Raw genomic sequence first — 21,372 nt, forward strand, 5'->3', positions numbered from 1 at the left:
TCAGACACTTAAAAGCTGTGTAACCCTGGGCAAGTCACTTAACCTCTGTTTGCCTTAATCTACTAGAGAAGGAAAGGGCAAACCGCTCCACTTATCTTTGCCAAGAAAACCCTATGGACAGTATGGACCACAGGGTCAAGAAGAGTAGGGCATGTCTAAACAACAAGTTCCTCCCAGTGAGGAAACTTCCTCTCTTAACTCAACTATTCCTTAATTCAGTCTTAGAATATAACCTCAGTCAGCTTGGGTGGTGAAGAGAGCACAGGATAAGGAAGGAGCCTGGAGATTTAGGTTATAATTAATAATAATAATAACTAGCATATTTGTAGCATTTTAAGATTTACAAAATGCTTTATAAATGTTAACTCATCCTCACAACACTCCTGGGAGGTATTGCTCTTATTATCCCCCATTTTACAGATAAGAAAAATCATACAGATCAAAGGTAAATGACTTGCCTAGGGTCACACAGCTAGTAAGTGTCTGAAGCCAGATTTGAATTCAGGTCTTTCTGACTTCAGGCCCAGTGCTCTATCCACTGCAGCTCCCAGCTGCCTTGATATGTGACTTTCAGTAAATCACTTCGCTTTTCTGGGTCTCAGGTCCTTCCTCACTTCTTAGTGGCAAAGAACTAGAAACAAATTGGGTGCGTATTGATTGGCAAATAGCTGATCCATGAGTGTGGTGGAAGATTTCCAACTCAAGTGAGCTCTGATTGTCTAAGAGAGACCCCAGGTAGGGGAGAGGGAAGGGTAGTAGGACCTGAGAGAGAAGATAAATACACTGGTGGAGAGATGAGATGGCTTTCCAAAGATAAAATCTGTCTAGCTCATAGTTTTTAAAAACAGTTAGCATTTGTGTAGTGATTTAAGGTTTGCAAAGAGCTTTATAAATATTATCTCATTTGAGCGATACAATAATCCTGGGAGGTAACTGCAATTATCGTCCTCCTATCAGGAAACTGAGACTAAGAGAGATGAAGCAATCCATGATATGCCCATGGTCAGGGAGCTGGAAGGATATTTAGAAGGCTTCCACCCAATTTTACAGATGGAGAAACTGAGGCACAGAAAATGTAAATGACTTATCTAAGATGACACCAATAATAAATCAATTCAAGTCCTCTGACTCCAAATCTAGGCCTCTTTCTCCGACACCTAAAAAGGTGCAGAGGAGAGCCTTGAGATGCTGGGGTTCTAAGGTTAAAACCTTGCTTTTGTCTAGCCCTGTCTGGATTAAGACAGAGAGAGAACATGTTTAAGTTACATAGTAAGGGATGTGGGTTTGATTTAAGGGAACTTTCCCTATGAAATAGTTATTAAATTCCATTCAATAAACAACAATGCCTGCCCTAAGGGAATCTAAATTCTATTTGGCAAGATAATGGGAGTACTTAGAATAGAACATCTCATGTACCTTGAATATCTCTGTGGTCTTTTACAAACCTAACTAACTTAGGAATTATGCTTTTTTAAAAAGTGGCTACAGTGTCTAAACCTTCTCTCCCCAAAATATCACTGGTAGGCCTATATGCCAAAGAGGTGAAAGTTAAAATAAATAAAAATTTTCCACAAACCAAACTAATTATAGTAGCACTTTTTGTGATAATAAAGAGCTTAAAAACAAAGCAAATGAGGTAGCTGAAACAGGTAGGTGGCCCACTGGATACAGCACTGAAGTCAGGAAGATGATGGTTTGAATCCTGCCTAGATGATTTTGAGCTACAAGGCAAATCACTTCGCATTTCAGCCTCAGCTTCCTGTTCTGTCAAATGGAAGTAATAATAGTACTTACCTCACTGAGTCGTTGGGATCATCAAATAATATGTGTAAAGTGTTTTGTAAAATTTAAAATGCTATCTATAAATGAGAGCTATTATTGTCACTATTAAATACCCACTGATGCAGAGATAAACCAAATCTTGCAAGTGAGCATAATTGATTATAACTATCCCATAAGAAATGATGAAACTGAAGAAATCAGAAAAGCATGGAAAAACATATATGAATTGATGTGGAGTGAAGTAATCAGAACTAGGAAAACAATATATCCATTGACTATAACAATGTAAACAGAAAGAACCACAAGAAAAAGAAACTGGATGATACTATGTAATTATAATGATGCAGTTGGGGCCCAGAGAAGTCAAGTCAATAGGCATTTATTAAGGACCTACTATGTGCTGGGTCCTGTGGGTTACGTGCTGGGGATAGAAAGAAAGGCAAAAAAAAAAAAACCAGAATTGAAAAAATGCATCTGTAACCTTGTGTACAAGTTGAGGAACTGTGTGTGTGGACTACTGCATACATTATCGGACATAAGCGATATGTCATTTGGGGTTTTGCTAAACTACGTTTTTCCTTTCTTTTTTTTATTATTTGTGACAAAGATTGGCTAGCTGGGTAATGGTAAGGGGAGGGACGTATTCAGGAGTGAAGGTGATTTAGGAAAAAATGATATCAATAAAAACATTTTAAAAAAATAAACAAGCCCATAATTGACTCTGAGTTGTTTGAAGCAGGATCGTGCCTAACAGCAGGAGGCTGGATTGAATGACTTCTCTGAGTCACTTCCAGGCCCCATGACTCTCAGAGCAGGTGTCTCCAGAACGTGCATCTCAGCCCAGGGCTGCTTCTCAAGAGCCCTTGTCATTCAAAGAATTTTTCCCAAGCAAGAGGTGGAAAAGCTGCTTGTAGGATGAGTCAGAGGCACCCCGTGTTACCCAGTCTGACAAGTGGCCCGGTTTGATATAAGGGCAAGAGAGAAGCGGGCGCTGATCCTAATCACAGGAGACAGCCTGTATCTCCTGACCCCGTCAGCAAGGGCAAGACCACACGGGGGAAAGGAAAGAGACAGCAGAGGTGTGGGAAGGAAGGCTTGAGTCCAGAGGCTGCCCGGCAGCCCGCAGCCTTCTCTCCATGAGGAAAGGCGGCAGCATAGAAAGCTCAAAAGAGACCCCAACTAAGGGCTGCCTTGCCACCTCCTGGGACACTCATCAGCCTCCCCAAAGCATGGGACTGAAACAGGGTAAGAGACAATGGGAGAAGAAATTTCCCCTCTGTCCATGTCCCCTCTTAGCAGCCCATGCCTCTCCGAACCCCTATCCCTTGGACCTGAACTGTCTGACTTCCCAGGAATCCCTTCCCAAAGTCAGCCCCTCCTATTCTGTTTCTTCTCCTGTTGTGAGTGCAGAGGGAGAACAGATGGCCGAGGCTCCCACAAAGAGGCCTTTCTCATCATGCAGCCCACAAGGCAGGAAGCCACAATAACACCCTGGGTGCGAGAGAGTCTGTCTTCCTAAGAGCGGAGCACACTGCCACATCTACAGGGCCTGAAAGCATGGCTGCAAGATGGCAGCAGGCCAAGGCTGGCATCCTGGTGCAGTGGAGAGGGGGCAGTCCAGCACTCACTGGACTGGCGTTCTGGAAAACTCATTCTGCAAAATGAAGACGACATTACCTAGAGCTATAAAGAGTAACGCGGCTCAAAGGTGATGACCAATCAATCCAAATGTATTTATTAGGTGTCTGCTGTATTCCAGGTGCTAGGTATGGGCTATAATGTCTACAGAGCACCTTGCAAACCTTTCATTACATTTTTTTCAGCTACCAAACATTTCCCCTTCCCTGCCCCCCTCACATTAGAGGAAAACCAACCAAACAAAAAACACCAAACACACTTGTAGCAATGAGAATAGTCAAACAAAACTAATTCCCACATTGGCCATGACCAAAAACGTGTGTCTCGGTCTACGTCTTGAGTCCATCACCACCTCTCTGTCAGTGGGTGGGGAGCTTGTTTCATTATTGATCCTCCAAAATCATGGTGGATCGTTGTGGCCTCTTAAACCTTTGTAAAAGCACTAGATAAATGTCAGCTGTTATAAGGGATAAGGAGAGCACCTGTGATTTCATTGATGTAGGGAGCACTCAGATGAGGAAGAGAGCAGCTAGGTGGCACCATATTGCACAGAGCACTTGACCTGGAGTCAGGAAGGCTCATTTTCCTGAGTTCAAATCTGGCCTCAGATACTTACTAGCTGTGTGACCCTGGGCAAGTCACTTAACCCTGCTTGTCTCAGTTTCCTGTCTTTGCCAAGAAAACCCCAAACGGGGTCATGGAAAGTTGGACACAACTGAAAACAACAACATATGAGGAAACTCCCTCTACCAAGGCAGGTCAGCACCTTCCCTACAACTTACAGTCTTAGAGAGTTGCCCAGAGGAGCGACTTGCCCAGGGTCATACAGCACAGGTAGGATTTGAACCCAGATCTTCTTAATTCAGAGGCCAGTTGTCTATTCACTAGACCACAATGCCTCTTGCCTATTATTTTAATGATGCCCATGTTAATGATGCCCAATGAAAACACAAGCCCAGTCCTGAGCTCCATCTCTATCCTCTTGCAGATATGAGAAAAGCATGGTGGGAAGTGGGGAATGCCATACACTCAACCAAGGTATCTCAGCGGATGAGGTTCCTGAACCTAGAAAGACACAACTCAATAACAGAACTCCAACAGTCCTAGTCAAGGTCTGCTTTTCTCAGCTTGCTGCTGCCTCCACTCCCCAAAAATGCCTTACCAAGTCCATCTATCCCAGAACCTTAGGCAGGTTCCCCAAAAGTCAAGTATAGACTTCTTCAGTCGCCCAGGCCAGGTTAGAGCAAGACCAAGCAAGAAGGCAGACTGCAGCTTCAAAGCCCAGCACACTACAGATCAATAATTTACAGTGAGAATAATCCACACAAAGAAGGACGCTGGGTCTGCAGTGAGTAAAAGGTAAAGCTGCTTCTAAAAATAGACATACAGCCTTTTGGAAATACGGGAGGGAAATGAGCAGAGGCTCTTCCTCCTTGGGTAGAGAGAGCCCCACGGGGACCTCCTCAGTCCTTTCATGCCCCAGGATCTTGGTCACTCTTCCCAAATAGACTTTATTTTGAAAGTGAGGGCAGCTAGGTGGCACCATAGTGGATAGAGCACTGGGCTGGGAACCATGAAGACTCATTTTCCTGAGTTCAAATCTGGCCTCAGACACTTCCTAGCTGTGTGACTTTGAGCAAGCCAATTAACCCTGTTTGCCTCCGTTTCCTCATCTGTAAAATGAGCTGGAGGAAAAAAATGGCTCTAGTATCTCTGCCACAAAAACCCCAAATGCAGTCATGAAGAGTCAGACACAACTGTACAACAAACCTAGGCTTGAGTCTTAACTGCCACTCAATGTGTGACCTAGGCCAGTTAGATCTGAAACTCAGCTTCCCCATCTCTAAAATAAAGGAGTTGGACTGGATGATCTCAGGTCTAAATCTGTGATCCTAAATTCCCTAAGTCCCTCAGCATTCCTCTCATTTATAAATATCTCATTAATAATAATAATAATAAATATTAGTAGTTTTTATATAGTGCTTTAAGGTTTACATGCAAAGCACTTTACAAATCTTATTTTATCCTTATAACAACTCATGCAGTAGGTGCCATTATTATCTCCATTTTACAGGCAAGGAAACTGAGGCAGACAGAGAGAAGTTAAGTGACTTGACTAGGGTCATTGTTGTTGTTTGTCCTTCATTCTTGAAGAGGACCATGACATCAGGAAGATGACGTCATGACTTGCAAGTGAATAGGATTTAAGTGAGGGAGGGAGGGGCTGTGCAAAGTTACCAGCCTCACTCTCTTCTCTGGAGCCATCTGGGCCCAGTGGTGAGACATAGATCAGATGACTAGAGATGGATTCTGATGCAGTGGTAGACCTTGACCTTTTTAAGCGAAGGTCTTTCCCAGGTCTCAGTTTGTCCGAGAAAATGCCCATTCAGTGATTAAGGCCAGGTAAGAAATTAGGCAAAGAATGGCCTCTTTTACCTAGTTAAAAAAAAATCAATCTGGGAAGGGAAGACAACAATTCGAGTTGGAAGCCAATTTTCTATCCAGGTCTTCCTGACTCAGAGTCCAGGTCTATACCACCTGACTGTATCTACCTACAAAACTAGATACCTTCCAGTTCTAAATCTCATGATTCCCTTCTCCAGGGAAAAATGGCATTCACATTATTCCAGTTATCAACTAAATTATTCTAGGATGAATATGAAAACATAGTCCTAGGCATAGGTTAGCAACTCACAGTATATATCCTAAAGGTGGTGTGAAGGGCAAAATTCTTTTTTTTTAATTTAATTTTTTCAATCAATAAAAATCTATTTTCTCTCCCTCCCATCCCCACTCAAATTGAGAAAAGAAAGGCAAAAAGAAAACCTTCATAACAAATAGGCAAAAACAAGCAAAAAAGATTCCCACACTGCCCATGTCCAAAAATTACCTTACTCAATTTGTACCCTGAATTGCAGGGTACTTTTCAATGGCACACAGGGTAGTCAATCAACCCACCAGTAAGTATTTATTAAGCACCTACTATGTGCTATTGTGCACTGTGCTAGGCACTGTGGATATAAGCACGACACCCCCCCATACACACACACACATAGGATAGTTACCACTACCCTCTCTCGGCAGGATGGGGTTGATGACTGCCTTGATCATGAGTTTACCCAAGAGATGGCTCCTAATACAATAAAGTGAGCCCTAACTAGAAAAGAATGCCCCACTCCTGACTGTTTCTCAGATTCAAACATGCTTTTGCCAAACACTAGGTAAGGTGGGATCTTTTAAGAAAGTCACTACAGCCAAGACCACAGATCTGTACCCCTCCCTGCCACATACACATACCATCAAGCAATCAATCAGCATTTATTAGGCTCCTATTGTGTGCCAGGCATAATTCTCCCAATTTTGTTCCCTGCTGAGTTACTCTTATGTCATCCAGGCTGTTTTCAGCCTTCTGGGAAGTATCCTGTATGACTACTGAGCAAGCTTTAAGTAGGGTGGAGTCTATCTCAACAATGCATTCACAGCTTACACAATTCTCTTTGTTTCTACCATTGCCCTGCTTGGCGATGAGCCCACCAATGTAAGCAGAACGTTCATTCTGATTAGATTCTGTCCCTATTAATGAACCTCAGTCCTAAATACCATTTGTCCTTTGTCCTGGAGAACAGTTCATGAACTATATTTCCCTTTCTCTGGGAGACAGAGGTGGGGGCTCATGAGTATGGAATGCTGAATCATCAGACATTGTTGTAATGTCAACTTTTTCTTTATTTTTCGGGGCTGGGGGGCAGAGTATTATTGGGAAATAACTACGGTGTGAAATACAAAAGGCAGCAAATAAACTTTTAAAACTAAGCAAGAATACAGTGGCCCAAAACTTAAAATAACATAGGGCAAAGAGTTCTGGTCATGGAGTTGAATGAATCTGAGTTCAAATTCAGGCTCTAATACACTTACTGGCTCAGAGAGTCTGAGTAAGGAACTTAACCCCTCCAAGTCTCAATTTACTAATATGCAAAAAGGAAATGATAATACTTACACTACCTACATCACATCATTGCCATGAGAAAAGCATTTTACAAAGACTTCTATGTTGCTTTGCTATTTTGGTGGTCCCCTGCTTCACCAGACCATAGATTTACAGCTACATAGGAGTCTAGAAGTCATCCCACCCGATCTCTTACTTTTTTTTATAGATGAGGAAATAGAGACCCAGGGCAGGTAGGTGGCTCAGGGTATAGAGTGCCTGGCCTCTGGTCAGGAAGACTCATCTTCCTGAGTTCAGATCTGGCCTCAGATACTTACTAGCTGTGTGACCCTGAGCAAGTGACCTAACCCTGTTTGCCTCAGTTTCCTCATCTATAAAATGAACTGGAGAAGGAAATGGCAAACGGCTCCAGTATCTTTGCCAAGAAAATCCCAAATGAGATCACAAAGAATCAGACACTACTGAAAATAACTGAACAACAACAAACAGATCCAGAGTGGTTAAGTGACCTGCCTATGGTCACACAAGAAATAAATATCACAGCTGAGATTTGAACCAAGGACACCTGGCTTCACAACCAACATGATTTCCATTGTTCTATGTCATAGGACCCAAGACTCACGGGACTGTGGCACAATTTTGCCACCGGCCTTTCTAATGAGGGTCACAGATTCAAAGATTTAGAGATGAACAGGACGGGGAGGAAGGAGGGGTATGGACTTTGAAGGCTTTCTGGTCCAGACGTGGCAATGATGCTATAGCCCACAACATTCCTGGATGCTGCCTAAAACAGACTAAAATATCATTGGGAAACGTTTAACAAAATACAAAATAAAACATAGAAGGTATTGATTTGCGGTTTTCTAAGTCAATTAGAAATTCTACGTCGATTCTAAGTCAACATGTCACACACAAGGATACTTATATATGGTTTAGTGGTCCCCATTTTGATTTAAATTTGACACAACTCCTCTCACACAATCCCTTCATTTTGTAAATGAGGAAACCGAGGCCCAAAGATGTTAAGTGTCCAAGGTCACACTGATAATAAGTAGCACAGCTAGGATTTGAATAGTTACCCTGTAGCCTCATCAGATCTTTTTTTCTGCCATCATTCCAGACCTGCTGCTTTGGCCTGAAGGATTTATAATGAAACTGTCCTTATTTTTATTATTTTATTTTTAGAAATGTTTAAATTTCATTCGTTTCATTTAGATTATCATGATTATAATTATATAATACTTGTTATTATATAATATTATAAAATATTAGGTATTTATTATTATGAAACCAACTATGGACAAAAGGAAAGCTCCAGAATCCTTTAGCTAACTTCTTTCCTTTGTTTGCAATCCTATCAGCTACACCAATCATCCACCATCCCAACAGAGAGACACTTGGGTTATAAACCGGGCCACGAAGGCTCAGTTACACTTCAAATGAGGGAGGGAGCCTCAGGTCTTCTCAAAGAAGGGTCCAGGTTTTCCTTCTGGAAACTAACCACTAGTCTGTGAGGGTTGCTTCTGTGGATGACTTGAATTTTTTTTTTTTTTAATGTCAAGCCCATTGAGAAAACAGAAGACATCTCAGTATTGTACTCTTGGATTGATGGGATATTTCAGCAAGTCAACTGAGGCTCCTACTCAGTGTAATCCTCTTCTGTCTTTCTTCTTGATCCCTCGAGCAGCTTCTAAGTTAGCAGGCTACACAAAGATTCCTCAAATCTGTCTGTTCAACTGCAATAATCTCCTAATCAGTCTCCCAGAATCTATCTTTCCCCTCTCCAATCCATCCTCCACATGGTGGCCATATTGGTATAACTAGACCTATTTTTAAGAACCTTCAGAGACTCCCTATTGCCTCTAGAATAAAATACCAATATCTTTGGCATCTAGGGCCCTCCACAGTGTGGGCCCAGCTCATTGCTACCGACAAATCATATATTAAATCTCTCCTCCCGCCCCACCCCATGAACTACACATTATAACCAAACTAGTTTGCTTGCTGTTCCCCGTAGACAATATGCCTTTCTTCACCCCAGCCACCCACCCCAATTGTTAGTACCCTGCCCCAATCTCCTTGGGTTCATTCTGAATATACAGGGCATTCCAAAAATCTTGGCAAAGTTTCAAGCTATTAAAGCTTATAAATGAAAATGTATTTACTTCTCTACTATCCACCTCAGAAAGCTGCTAGGAGAAAAGTGCTTCTGTGTGGCTACTATATCTCCCCAGTAGAACGTAAGCTCTTTGAGGGCAGAGACTGTCTCGATTTTACATTTGTATCCCACAGTCCCTGGCAATCACTCAATCATGAATATTTATTAAGCATTTACTTTGCGCCAGGCATCATACCAAATGCTAAGGGTACAATTAAAATAGCCAAAATAGTCTCTATATTCAAGTAGCTTTTATTCTCATAGGGGAGACAACATGCAAATAAATCAGCAAATACAAGATAAACACAGAGCAGACAGAAGGTAGACTTTGATAGCTCACCTTAGTAAGGACTTAATGAATGCTTATTGATGGATTCATTATTAATGGATCTATTATTAGGAGAATGAGGCATTATGGGGCCCCAACACAGAGAAAGAACAAATGCTGGGAGGTTCCATGAGAGATGTGTCCTACCAAGAAGAGAGAAGCAAGTGAACCAAAGGATGACTAAGTGAACTGGCACTTTGTTGTTGTTCAGTCATTTTTCAGTCATTTTTTCAGTCATTTCTGACTCTTCATGACCCTATTTGAAGTTTTCTTGACAAAGATACTCGAGTGGTTTGCTATTTCTTTCTCTAGTTCATTTTGCAGATGAGGAAACTGAGGCAAACAGGGTTAAGTGACTTGCCCAGGGTCATACAGCTAGTCAATGTTTCAGGCTGGATTTGAACTCAGGTCTTCCTGACTCTAGGCCTGGCACTCTAAGCACTGCGCCACCTAGCTGCCTCATACTTAACTGAAAGGAATTGACTAGTATAAAGGTGACTAGCGTATCTTGGATGACTCCAGCCTGACTGCGGTGCAATTGGTTGGGGTAGGATGATGGGATGCATCATTTAGTCCTGGCTCTTTCCATCCTCTCCTTGTGCCACAACTATGGTGAGTAAGGGTACTCACAGGGGTCTATGTTTATCCAGGATTGTGGCTTATGCTACTCTAGAACTCACCCAGGGACTAACTAGAATTAGAGTAGTAAATGGAGAAGCAAAGGGAATATGCATTTTTATAACACCTACTATGCGCTGAACACTTTTTAGAAAAATTCTTATTTGTTTCTCACAACAGCCCTGAGAGGTAGGTGCTATTATAATCTCCATTTTACAGTTGAAGAAACTGAGGCATACAAGTGAAGTGACTTCCTCAGGGTCATACAACTAGGAAATGTCTGAGGCTGGATTTGAACTCAGGTCTTCCTGACTCTAGGCCCAGTGCTCTATCCACTGCACCACCAGTTACCATAGTACATGGGGATGAGAGCTTCCAATCTGAATGGTACAAGCTGAGCTTTTTCCCAACTCTCCATTACCTGGAAAAGATGCCCAACCATGGGTATTATGTTGCAATTGCTGTATACATCTATAAAAATCCATCTCGTGTCCAAAGCGGGAAAAAAAAAGACAGCTAAACTCATGTTAAGGGCAATGACCAATTCTGGTGCCAGAAAACAAATCATGAAACATTCCTCCCTCCTCTATCAGAAGCACATAGACAGAAGAGGATGGGTAGTTAGTCTCAGAGTCAGGAAGACCTGGGGAAAGTCTCACTTTGGATACATACTGGCATGTCCCCAAGCCAATCACTTAATCTCTCAGTGTCTTGGGAAAGTCTAAGACTATATAAATTGCAGAGAAGATAACAACCTGCATTGGTGGAGGGAGTTTCCACATATGGGAGTTCGCTGTACCAAATGAAATCACTGATCCAGTCCAGTCCCTATCCCTATATCTTTTACAGCTGAAAGGAATGCATCTAGAATTATAATGTAAAATATGGACTGGGGAAAATCTTTGCATTAAGCATTTTCTGATAATGCCCTGACACACAAAATTGTCAAGGAATTGATATAAATTTATAAGAGCAAGAGCCTTCTTCTCAAAGTTAACTGGTCAAAGGATATAGAGGCAATTCTTAAAAGAAGAAATAAAAATATCTCTTTGAGAGCAGAGACTACTTTTGCCTTTCTTTGTATCCCCAGCACTTAGCATAGTATGTGGCACATGGTAGGTGCTCAATAAATGTCTGCTGACTGACCTACAAATTGCCAAATAACTAGATGAAAAAGTGTTCAAATTATCCAGTAATCAGGGAAATGCAAATTATAGCAATCCTGAGACCTTACACCCATAAAATAGACAAAGATAATAAAAGATGATAAAATTCAGAGCTTCCATGTCAGTGGAAAAACTGACACGTGCTAATCTACAGCTAGTGGAAATATGAACTGGTTCAATCTTTTGGAAAAGCAGTATAGAATTATATGATGAGAATTACAAACATATCCCTGCCCTTCGATCCTGTGAGCCCCCAGGAGGTGGATTTGTTATTCAGTCATTTCAGGTTGTATCCGACCTTGGTGATACAAATTGGGGTTTTCTTGGCAAAGATACTGATGTATCTTCTCCAGCTCATTTTACAAATGAGGAAACTGAGGCAAACAAGGTTAAGTGACTTGCCCAGGGTCACACAGGTAGTAAGTGTCTGAGGCCAGATTTTAATTCAGGTATTCCTGACTCCAGGACCAGTGCTCTATCCATCATACCACCCAGCTGCCCCCAGGAGGTGGGTACTTTAAACATATTATTGACGAAGGGAAAAAAAATTTCTGCAAAAAGTATTAACACCGGCACTAGCCCCTAATAGAAAAAAAAAACCTGGAAACAAATGAAATGCTCAATAACTAGAAAATTAAATTATGATATAGAAATGAAATAGAATAATTGTTATTGCTCAATAAAGGTCAAATACGAAGAATTTTTAAAAATAAGAATGATGAAATGATGACATGGTAAACTAATTAGATAATAGATGTGTCATACAAAATGAGTAGGCACGGATGCCTTGTGATCTATATCTTTAGAAAAAGTGCCCACACTACAGAATATAAATTAGTTGAGTTTGTATCTATAGCTTCATCACCTAGCACAGTGCCTGGTACATAATAGATGCTTAATAAATGCTTATTGATTGATGAAATCACAAATCCATCAAAAGAGCCTTAAATATACACAGAAAGTCTCCTGCTGACAAATGGCTCATGCTCTCAAAGTTCATTTGTAAGGCCTGCAAACACATTTCCATGTAGAAATGACATTATATGGTTGGGTTCCTAGCCTACTACTAAAAAAAGCATATTTAACCCATGATGTAACTGAACTATATGGATAAACTCACCTGAATTCTAATGAACCCCAAAGTAAGGAGTTCCATGGAGTATTTGATCTCCTTTGTAGGAGCCAGGGAACAATCCTATGAAAAAATCAGCTAACAGCCATCTATTATGCTCTTACTGTATACCAGGAATTGTCCTAAATGCTGGGGATCCATAGAAAGAGACAAAACAGTCCCTCAAGAAGCCCATATTCTAATGGGGACATTACATGCAAAGAACTATGTGCATGCAGAATATACATGTATGTGTGTTTATATGCATACCCACAATGTATATATGTATATAAATTTATGTGTATGTGCATACGCACACTGTAAATCAAAGACATTCTCAGAGGGAAGGCTCTAGCAATGGGATAGACCTAGAAAGGCATCCTGCAGAAAGTAGGATTTGAACTGAGTTGTGAAGGAAGCCAGGAGTCAGAAGTGAGGAAAAAGAACATCTCAGTCATGTGTGAAAGCCAATGAAAAGGCATGGAGTTGGGAGATGGGAGTGTCAGGTATGAGGATAGCAAGGCGGCCAGAGTCAATGGATCCGTGAGTGTATACAGAGGGATGTAAGACTGAAAAGACAAGAATGGGCCAAGTTGTGAAGTTCTTTAAATGAAAAATAGGATTTTCTTTCGATCCTTGAGGGAACAGAGAGCTACTGAAGCTTATTGTGGGGGGTGAGGGGAGAATATTTTGGCGGTTAAATGAAGGTTATACTGAAGTGTGGAGAGACTCACGGAAGGCAGACCAACCATCAGGTTTTTGTACTGGTCTAGGTAAGAGGTGATGAAAGCCTGCACCAGGGTAATAGCTCTATCAGTGAAGAGAATGGGACCTATGGGGGTGCTGCTAGGTGGCGCAGAGGATAAAGCACCAGCCCTGGATTCAGGAAGACCCGAGTTCAAATCCAGCCTCAGACACATAACACTTACTAGCTGTGTGACCCTGGGCAAGTCACTTAACCCCATTGCCTAGCCAAAAAAAAAAAGAGAGAGAGAGAGAATGGGACCTATCCAAGAGATGTCATGGAGGTAAGAACAGTAAGATTTGGCAATAGATTGGATATATGAGATAAAGGAAGGGGCAGTCAAGGATGACTTGATTGGATGGTGGTGTTGGGATGAGGGGAGAGTTTGGGGGAAAAGATAATGAGTTCTGTTTTGGACATGTTGACTTCAAGATGACTATGAGACATGCAGTTTGAGATGTCTGAGAAGCAATTGATGACGTGAGCCTGGAGGTCAGAAGAGAAGTTAGGGATGGATAAATAGAAATGAAGAATTATCTGCATCAAGATGAGAATTGAATCCATGAAAGTTGACGGGATTTTGAAATCGGTGAAATTTGTTTTTGGCTCCTTCTCACCTCCCCTTCTGGACTCTGCCCCATACCTTGGTGCCCCTGCCCCTGGACCCCAGGGTCTCCAGGGTTCAGAATCCTTGAATCTCAGCCAGGTGGTCATTTGTATATGTGGATTATCTTCAAGTTAGAGGCTACTTAGATATAAAAGAGAGAGAAATGGATAAATGGACAGATGACAGACGACAGATGGACACAGATTTGTTTTTATGCTGTGTACTATATCCATAGTGAGATATATGAAAAAGATACGGCCATATAAAAGAGCAAGCCCATGTGCTGCACTGGGACATGAAGAGACCTCTAACACAGTGGGTGGAAGATTTCAGAGAAAAAACAAATAAGAGCTAGACAGAACAAGGAGGTACACCACTGAAGGGAGTGCCCATACTGACAAGACCACAGATCCAGTGAAGAAATGAAATATCTACAAGATATTAATATATCTGGGAGGCTAGGTGACACAGTGGACAGAATATTGAACCTAGAATCAGGAATACCTGAGTTTAAATCTGGCCTCACTCACTGGCCACATGACCCCGGGTATATCATTTACCTGCTCCCTGTCTCAGTTTCCCCATCTGCAAAATGACGATAATAGTTGTAGCTACCTCACAGAGTTGGTATTAGGATCATATGAGATTATTAAGGCACTTTGCAAACTTTAAAGAGCTATGCTATTGCTATTATTATCTACTCAAATACCTAATTGAATCTCTGATCTCATCGCTATAGGTGTTCTGTCCAGCGATGCAATCACACCCATCCATGCCTCCATCAGGTTTTTCTTTGGAGGTGGATAGCATTTTTCATGACAAGTCTTTCAGAATTCTCTTGAATGACTCTTGTCCTCACATCCCGTTAAGTTCACCACAGGAGGGCCACGCAATCTGCTGGGGGACTTCCTCACTTTCTCTTGACATTCCCAGTCTGTCCACGGGTCTTTCCCTCTCACCAGGTGACCAGCTCATCTCTTCCATTCCCATATTTCTTTCAAAGATGTCTTCTACTCTACTTCTCTTTCATAATTCTTTGCGATGCATGGTTTTGGTCTGCTCAAACACACCCCAGGATTCTCCACTGCCATACGGCTGTTATCCCCCCTCCCGAGCATCTATCTACACATCAATTAACCAATTAACCCATCGATCAACAAGCACTCAGCAGAAGCCTATGATACACTCAGTCCCCTACTAGGTGCTGAGGATATAAGGACCAAAAAAACCTCCAAATGGTCCTCACCATCAAGGAGTTTACGATCTAATAGGAGATATAATATGTACACATATGAATATATGCAAATAGATTTAAAATACACAAATACAAGTATAGTTACAAAACAAATACCAGGCAATTTGTAGAGGCAACGCTACCAAGTGTGAGTGTATAGGGGGGAACAGGAAAGGTCTCACGAAGGAGATGGCCCGAGCTGAACTTCAAAGGAAGCTGAGATTCTAACAGGCAGAAGTGAAGAGGGGAGTAGACTCTGCACAAGGGAATATATACTAGAGCAGCTTTCTGTCATTAAAAGCTTAAAATTACACTATGACTTTTGGGGTACTATATATATATATACATACATGCATGTACATATCTGTATACATGTATGCACATGTGTGTATATATTGTATGTATATCTTATAAGTTATAATATATGCACATACATATCTATACACCTGGGGAATCATGGCAGAATGAAGAGAGAGACTGGCTTTGAAGCCAAAGAAGAGCTGGGTTAAAGTTCTCCCCTCTGTCACATACTGGCTTTGTGAACCTGTGCAAATTACTTAAATTCCCAGGTCTCTAGGCAATTCTCTAACATTGTAAATAGCAGAACGTTCTGGACCTACCCAGGGAGAGGCAGTTTTCTGTACCACTGAAATCACAGGACCAGTTCTTATCCCCACATGCCTGTGTAACATATCTTCAATACCCCCAGGGAACCTAATAAACATTTACAAGGGATCCATAATGTTCCCATCACCACATCCACTCATTACTCTGGTTTGTATTTATGGCATTTGGTTTCTGGATATAAAGTTGGAAAAAATGTATTTATGTTTCTGAAATATTTCAAAGATAATGTTTAAATTTACCACTGTTACACCCTCCAATCCAAAAACTGGCACAGGCAAATGAGGAAACCCAGAAGGTTCTGCTATATCCACAACGTCTTCATGAAGCACCCATGTGTCTAGATACCCAATGACGACCGTGCTGGTGACTTAACTACCCAGACCCAGCTTAATCAAGTGACTAAACAGGCATGCATGCTTCGTAGCATCATCTATGTGCCAGGCACTATGCTAAGCGCTGGGATACAAAGAGAGGCAAAAGACAGTCTCTGCCCTAAAGGAGCAGACAAGAAGCAAACAAATACGCACAGATAAGCTCCATACAGGAAATATCAGAAGTAATTAAGAGACAGAAGGCACTAGAATTAAAAGGGGTTGGAAAAGGCTTCTGTAGAAGGTGGGATTTTACTGGGGATTTAAGGGAAGCCAGGGAGGTCAGGAGGCAGAGACAAGGAGGGAGAGTGTTTCAGACATTGGGAACAGACAGAAAATGTCAGGAGCCAAGAAATGTAGTGACTTGTTTGTGGAACAGCAAGCAGACAAGTGTTACTGGATCAAAGAGTACTTGGTGGAGAGTGAGGTGTAAAAAGACTAGAAAGATAGGGGGAGGGGTAGGTCAGGAAGGGCTTTGAATACCAAACAGACAACAGATCCCGGAGGTGTTAAGGTGCCACTGGAGTTTACTGGGGCGGGGGAGTGACTTGATAGTACTTTAGGAAAATCACTTTAGTGGCCAAATGGAGGATGGATGGAGTGGGGAGAGACTTGAGGCAGGTGAACCCACCAGCAGCAATTGCAGCAGTCCAGGCGTGAGGTGATAAGGGTCTGCACTGGGGGGAGGGGGGGGACAGAAGGGGACATGATTGAGAGATAATGCAAAGGTAAAACCAACAGGCCTTGGCAACAGCTTGGACATGGGGTAAGAGATAGTCAGGGATCCAGGATGACTCCTAGGTTGTGAGCCCGAGGGACCGGGAAGATGGTGTTGCCCTCTACAGGAACAGGGAAGGGGGGAGGAGGAGGAGAGGGTTTAGGGAGAAAAATGATGAATTCTGTTTTGGATGTGTCTGTTTGTAACTTTGCAGAATGTGGGGAGCTGTGTAGAGAAGGTGCCCTAGAAAATCTTGTTTATTTGTACCCTTGACCTCACCTGCCTGGTCTGAGGAATAATGACTAATATGATGCTAGCAAGTATCTTTCCCTCTCTGGTTAACAATCTGTTCATGTGGAAAAGAAGAGGGTTAAAACTGGTGATGCCTCAGTTCCTATCCAACTTAAAAAAAAAATCTATGTTCTTAGATCCCTTATTTCTCTGAATCCAATGATCCTAAGTCCTCTAAGGTTTGCAAAACACTTTACACCTTTAGCTTTTTGGATCCTCACAACAACCCTTTGAGGTGCTATTATGATCTTCATTTTACAGATGAGGAAACTGAGGCTGAGAGAGAAGTGACTGGTCCAGGATCACAGAGGAAGGAAATGTCTGAGGCAGGGTCCGACTGAGCCTCAGAGGTCCCACCAGGGTGTTTATGTTCCCTGAAGGCACTGCCCCTTTGTGCCCAATGTAAAAGTGAGGCAGGCTCAGGATAAGTGAGGCCTCTTTTTCTGTTCCTAAGAAAAGAGAAGGCATTAAATTCTCATCCTCTCCTGGGGGCTTCAGGCCTCCAGAGAGGTGGACCAGGGGCAAGACCACAGATGCTATGCAAAGGACTCCAGCATCCCATTGGGTGGCCCTCCTTTGGAGCCCCCTCTAACGAACACGCTTGTCCCTGGGGCTGAGGAGTGTCCTCAGATGCCTTCTGGGAAGCAAGGGCCTTTTCCTCTCTGGGTCACAATCTGCTCATGTGAAAAAGGATGATGCCTCAGGTTCTTTCCAACTTAAAAAAATCTATGTTCTAAGGGCCCTCCTAGCTCTGAATCCTATGATTGTAAACCCTCTTATCTCGTCAGAAAAACTGGAGTCAATAATAGCCAGAGAATCGCTGAATCTCAGAGCTAGAAACAACCTCAGAGGGCATTTGGTCCAAACTGGACCCAAATTTCCTCAGCCAGGCACCCTCCAAAGCCACCAGAGACAGGGAACTCACTCTCTCTTTGGATGGCCCCTTCCTTAGGCGAATGGCTCTACCTGTTGGGAAGAGTTCTCTTATATTAGCTAATATCTGTCCCTCTACAACTCCTTAGCTTCCATTGTTCCCAGTCCTGCTCCTAGGGGCCAACAAGGCTTGCCCTTACTTACAACATCCCTTAAAACACAATCTAGCTCTCAACACACCCCACCCCCCCGCCCCCGAATCTTCTCCAAGCTAAACACCTCCAATTGTAACAGATAATCTTATAGCGGTTTCAAACTCAACTTGTCTAAGATAGATCTCTCATTCTTTTTCTCCCCAAGTCTCCTCCTCTTCTGAACTTCCCTATTATGGTTGAGGGCACTACCATCTTCCCATTCATGGTTCAAAACCTCAACTACTCACTCTCACTCATGTCCCACATCTACTCCATTGTCAAATCTTGTCCATTCTAACCTTCCTGATCTCTCTTTTATATGTCTCCTTTTCGTCTCTGACATTACTGCTGCCCTAACTCAGAGCTTTGGCACCTCCCAAATGAACTATTGCTAGAGCCTTCTAGTTATTCTCCCTGCTTCAAGGCTCTCCCCAATCCAATCCATTCTGCACTCAGATGTCAAAGTGATTTTTCTAAATCAAAGGACTGACTATATTGGCACCCTCACCCCACCACCCCACTCTCACCCCACACACATTCAGTAAACTCCAGTGGCTCCGAGATCAAACATAAGATCCTCTGTTGGGCTTTTAAAACACTTCACAACCTGGCCCCTTCCTACCTTTAAGAATCTTTTTATACTTTCCTCCTATTGACTAAGGCAGCTAGATGGAACAGTGGATAAAACAACAGACCTGGAGTCAGGAAGGCTCATCTTCTTGAATTCAAATATGGTCTCAGACACTTCCTAGTTCTGTGACTCTAAGCAAGTCATTTAACCCTGTTTATTTCAGTTTCCTTATCTACAAAATGAGCTGGAGAAGGAAATGGCAAACCACTGCATTATCTCCATCAAGAAAAACCCAAATGTAATTACAAAGAGACAGACATGACTGAAAAATGACTGAATAAAAAAACAACTTATCTACTAACGTGACTATTCAGGACACTCCCTTTCCCATCATCCCTTTGCACTGGCTGCCCCCCCTCCACCATCTCTAATTCCTAGGTTCCCAGCTTTCAAGACTCAGATCAAATCCCCCATTCTGGAGGAAGTCTCCCCAGATGCTAGTTCCCTCTCTTCTCAGACTAGTTATTTTCATGTTTTCTCCTAATAATAATAGTTAGTGCTTTGTGAATATTTGCAAAGTGCTATACATATGTTATTTCAGTTGATTCTCACAATAGCCCTGAGAGGTGGGTGTTATTATTATCCCCATTTTACAGATGAGGAAATTGAGGATGAGAAAAATTAAAGGACTTGCCCAGGATCATACAGAGAGTTGTCTGAGGCAACATTTGAACTCAGGTCTTCCTGACATTCTAGCCTATATGACCTCCTTGAGACTGGAGATTGTTTTTACCTTTTTTGAATCCCCAGTGTCTGGCTCAGAGCTTAAGGAAAATACATACGAATATACATACACACACACATATGTATGTGTGTGGACATATATAATATATACATATATTTTTGCCCTTGGCACTTGGGGATTGAGTAGAACATAGGGTTACTTTCCACTGTGTCTTTCCCCTAGGTTGGCTCAGCCAGAAGCCAGAAGCACAGTGATCACCATCATTCCAGAAGGATTCATTTTATTCATTTAAGACTTACCTGACCATGAAGCTAGGGCCCATGGTGGGAGGGTCAATGGCCCTGGTGAGTCAGAGCCTTCAAGGGAAGGGTCCACTACAGACACATAGGGAAATGCCACATTTAACTTCCAAGAATTCACTCACCATAGTGCATTTAACTTAAGGAAATTCAACTATGGACTGAGCAAAAAGAAGAAGAGAGGAAAAGAGCAATTCACATGGCACAGCTATTCTACTCAATGCTCCCAATACGGTGGGATGAAGATAAAATCACGTTATTTGTGGAATCCTTTCAAGGTATCTTTTCTCCCCTAATTATCAGTTTCTCTGCCAGCTAAATCTTTACCTATTTTGGTTTTCCTCTAAATTCCGGTTTCCACCTCATTTCTAATCAACAGTTTAGCTGGGTATTATGAAAAATAAAATTTACATCCAATTGTTTCCATAAGAACTATGTCATTTCCCCTCCCCTGATTCAGAAGGCTTTCTTTTAGAGACCCCAGTCCCTTACAGCTGCTGAAAGACACTCTACTATCCTTTCTGAGATGTTTCACCTTTCTTTCTGACTCAATAACCAAACCTCATACTCTTTACTATATAGAAGTTTTTGTTACTTTGGTCAACATAGTCATATAGAAACATTAACCAACTCTTCATCCCCTCCTATGTGGATGATGAATATTACAGCTTTCTTTTTAAAAAAAATTATATTTTTTCCAATTACATGTAAAAACAATTTTTAACATTCATTTTTTTTTGAAATTCTGAGTTCCAAGTTCTTTCCCTCCTTCCCCTCCCCTCCTTGAGGAGAAAAGCAATTTGATATAGATTATACATGTACAGTCATGCAAAATATATTTCCACGTTAGCCATGTTGCAAAAAAAAAAAAACAGATCAAGAATACTACAACTTTCTAGGGACTCTTCTTGTCTTCCATATTTCCCCTTCCCATACCAATTACATAGGCTGCCACAATAAACTTCTCTGAAAAATCAGCTCTCTACAAAATAAAGTCCAGATTCCTTTGCAGGTCTTTCAAGGGCCTCCACAATCTAGCCCCACTCCACCTACTCTACCTCTCACTTCACTGCTCTCCAGCACTCACCTTCCTCTTACAGCCAGGTCAACCTCCTCATTTCTCCTTGGACACACTGTTCATTCCCACCTCCCTGTCTTTGCTTCACACTAAGCCCCATCCTAGAGTGCCCTCTCTCTACCCTTATGTCTAGCCTTATCTATCTTCCAATATAGGCTGTATCTCCATTAGAATGGAAGCTCCTTGAGGGCAGGGACTGTTTTTTGCCTTTCTTTGTATCCTCAATGCTTAGCACAGTGAAAGCCTTTAATAAATGTCTATTGATTGTCAAG

At 42.0% G+C, this 21,372-nt stretch overlaps 1 protein-coding gene across 1 annotated transcript in view; it reads right to left on the bottom strand.

Moving 5' to 3' along the window:
- The window catches only part of JPH3 (junctophilin 3), a 191,426-nt gene that overhangs the window by 108,207 nt on the left and 61,847 nt on the right, over positions 1-21,372 (bottom strand). The gene's annotated exons all lie outside the window — the stretch shown is intronic.

This window comes from Vombatus ursinus, unplaced genomic scaffold (assembly GCF_900497805.2).
Source record: "Vombatus ursinus unplaced genomic scaffold, bare-nosed wombat genome assembly UNPS02005286.1, whole genome shotgun sequence".
Taxonomy (NCBI): Eukaryota; Metazoa; Chordata; class Mammalia; order Diprotodontia; family Vombatidae; genus Vombatus; species Vombatus ursinus.